This window comes from Lepisosteus oculatus, chromosome 14 (assembly GCF_040954835.1).
Source record: "Lepisosteus oculatus isolate fLepOcu1 chromosome 14, fLepOcu1.hap2, whole genome shotgun sequence".
Lineage (NCBI taxonomy): Eukaryota > Metazoa > Chordata > Actinopteri > Semionotiformes > Lepisosteidae > Lepisosteus > Lepisosteus oculatus.
Window position 1 is genome coordinate 26,455,747 of NC_090709.1, and position 2,500 is coordinate 26,458,246.

The 2,500-nt window shown below is 52.1% G+C and overlaps 3 non-coding genes and 1 pseudogene across 3 annotated transcripts in view; all 4 read left to right on the forward strand.

Annotated features, from left to right (window-relative positions):
• Positions 1 to 479: 479 nt before the first annotated feature.
• On the forward strand, positions 480 to 597 carry LOC138218784 (5S ribosomal RNA; annotated as a pseudogene).
• A 537-nt stretch (positions 598 to 1,134) lies between these two features.
• LOC138244856 (5S ribosomal RNA) lies at positions 1,135 to 1,253 on the forward strand. The gene has a single exon (XR_011193471.1). It is a non-coding gene; the product is annotated as a 5S ribosomal RNA (ribosomal RNA).
• Positions 1,254 to 1,790: 537 nt separating this feature from the next.
• LOC138217225 (5S ribosomal RNA) lies at positions 1,791 to 1,909 on the forward strand. The gene has a single exon (XR_011180937.1). It is a non-coding gene; the product is annotated as a 5S ribosomal RNA (ribosomal RNA).
• A 537-nt stretch (positions 1,910 to 2,446) lies between these two features.
• The window catches only part of LOC138244204 (5S ribosomal RNA), a 119-nt gene continuing 65 nt past the window's right edge, over positions 2,447 to 2,500 (forward strand). Inside the window, exon 1 of the ribosomal RNA XR_011192817.1 lies at positions 2,447 to 2,500. This exon is cut by the window's right edge and continues 65 nt beyond it. This is a non-coding gene — a ribosomal RNA (5S ribosomal RNA).

Sequence of the window (2,500 nt, forward strand, 5' to 3'; positions counted from 1 at the left end):
CAGTGCGGCTTGTCCGTCTGTTTATTTGTCAGCTTTGGCGAGACACGGGTGCTTGTGTATTAGCGTGAGCGTTTTTTATTCTGATCAGGAACAGTTTTACAAGTCCGCAAAGGATCGAGGAAAGGTTTATCGCCAGCTGAAAAGAGACACAGCGCTTCGGCTGTGGAGACTTGTTCGGCTGGCGTTCGGAGAGTCGCGTTTTTCAGAATTGTATTGAGATCGTTTTCCACAGAGCTCAGATGTCAAAGCACAGCAGCAGCTCTCCACAGCGATCCTCTATAGCGCCCTTTCTCCCGCAGCTCCGTCCTCATTGGAAGGAAGCAAGAGTGAAAGGCTGAAGTGAAATAGAGCGGGGACGAAGGCAGTGAAGAGAGAGAACGTGGGAAGAAGAGAAAAACGCAAGGGAAAAAAAGCAGCGTCGTAAAAGAGGTGACGGAGCTGTCCTCTCAATAAGAAGGGTGCCAGCGAGCCTTGCTCTCGCTTGTGGCCACACCCCTTGAGCACGCCTGATCTCGTCTGATCTCGCAAGCTAAACAGGGATGGGCCTGGTTAGTACTTGGATGGGAGACCGCCTGGGAATACCAGGTGCTGTAAGCTTTTAAGCGCAGGAGGCGCCCTATCCCCGCTCGCTCGCTCATTCCCCTGTTCACACGTGCAGTGCGGCTTGTCCGTCTGTTTATTTCTCAGCTTTGGCGAGACACGGGTGCTTGTGTATTAGCGTGAGCGTTTTTTATTCTGATCATGAACAGTTTAACAAGTCCGCAAAGGATCGAGGAAAGGTTTATCGCCAGCTGAAAAGAGACACAGCGCTTCGGCTGTGGAGACTTGTTCGGCTGACGTTCGGAGAGTCGCGTTTTTCAGAATTGTATTGAGATCGTTTTCCACAGAGCTCAGATGTCAAAGCACAGCAGCAGCTCTCCACAGCGATCCTCTATAGCGCCCTTTCTCCCGCAGCTCCGTCCTCATTGGAAGGATGCAAGAGTGAAAGGCTGAAGTGAAATAGAGCGGGGACGAAGGCAGTGAAGAGAGAGAACGTGGGAAGAAGAGAAAAACGCAAGGGAAAAAAAACAGCGTCGTAAAAGAGGTGACGGAGCTGTCCTCTCAATAAGAAGGGTGCCAGCGAGCCTTGCTCTCGCTTACGGCCACACCCCCTTGAGCACGCCTGATCTCGTCTGATCTCGGAAGCTAAACAGGGATGGGCCTGGCTAGTACTTGGATGGGAGACCGCCTGGGAATACCAGGTGCTGTAAGCTTTTAAGCGCAGGAGGCGCCCTATCCCCGCTCGCTCGCTCATTCCCCTGTTCACACGTGCAGTGCGGCTTCTCTGTCTGTTTATTTGTCAGCTTTGGCGAGACACGGGTGCTTGTGTATTAGCGTGAGCGTTTTTTATTCTGATCAGGAACAGTTTTACAAGTCCGCAAAGGATCGAGGAAAGGTTTATCGCCAGCTGAAAAGAGACACAGCGCTTCGGCTGTGGAGACTTGTTCGGCTGGCGTTCGGAGAGTCGCGTTTTTCAGAATTGTATTGAGATCGTTTTCCACAGAGCTCAGATGTCAAAGCACAGCAGCAGCTCTCCACAGCGATCCTCTATAGCGCCCTTTCTCCCGCAGCTCCGTCCTCATTGGAAGGAAGCAAGAGTGAAAGGCTGAAGTGAAATAGAGCGGGGACGAAGGCAGTGAAGAGAGAGAACGTCTGAAGAAGAGAAAAACGCAAGGGAAAAAAAGAAGCGTCGTAAAAGAGGTGACGGAGCTGTCCTCTCAATAAGAAGGGTGCCAGCGAGCCTTGCTCTCGCTTACGGCCACACCCCCTTGAGCACGCCTGATCTCGTCTGATCTTGGAAGCTAAACAGGGATGGGCCTGGTTAGTACTTGGATGGGAGACCGCCTGGGAGTACCAGGTGCTGTAAGCTTTTAAGCGCAGGAGGCGCCCTATCCCCGCTCGCTCGCTCATTCCCCTGTTCACACGTGCAGTGCGGCTTGTCCGTCTGTTTATTTCTCAGCTTTGGCGAGACACGGGTGCTTGTGTATTAGCGTGAGCGTTTTTTATTCTGATCATGAACAGTTTAACAAGTCCGCAAAGGATCGAGGAAAGGTTTATCGCCAGCTGAAAAGAGACACAGCGCTTCGGCTGTGGAGACTTGTTCGGCTGACGTTCGGAGAGTCGCGTTTTTCAGAATTGTATTGAGATCGTTTTCCACAGAGCTCAGATGTCAAAGCACAGCAGCAGCTCTCCACAGCGATCCTCTATAGCGCCCTTTCTCCCGCAGCTCCGTCCTCATTGGAAGGATGCAAGAGTGAAAGGCTGAAGTGAAATAGAGCGGGGACGAAGGCAGTGAAGAGAGAGAACGTGGGAAGAAGAGAAAAACGCAAGGGAAAAAAAACAGCGTCGTAAAAGAGGTGACGGAGCTGTCCTCTCAATAAGAAGGGTGCCAGCGAGCCTTGCTTTCGCTTACGGCCACACCCCCTTGAGCACGCCTGATCTCGTCTGATCTCGGAAGCTA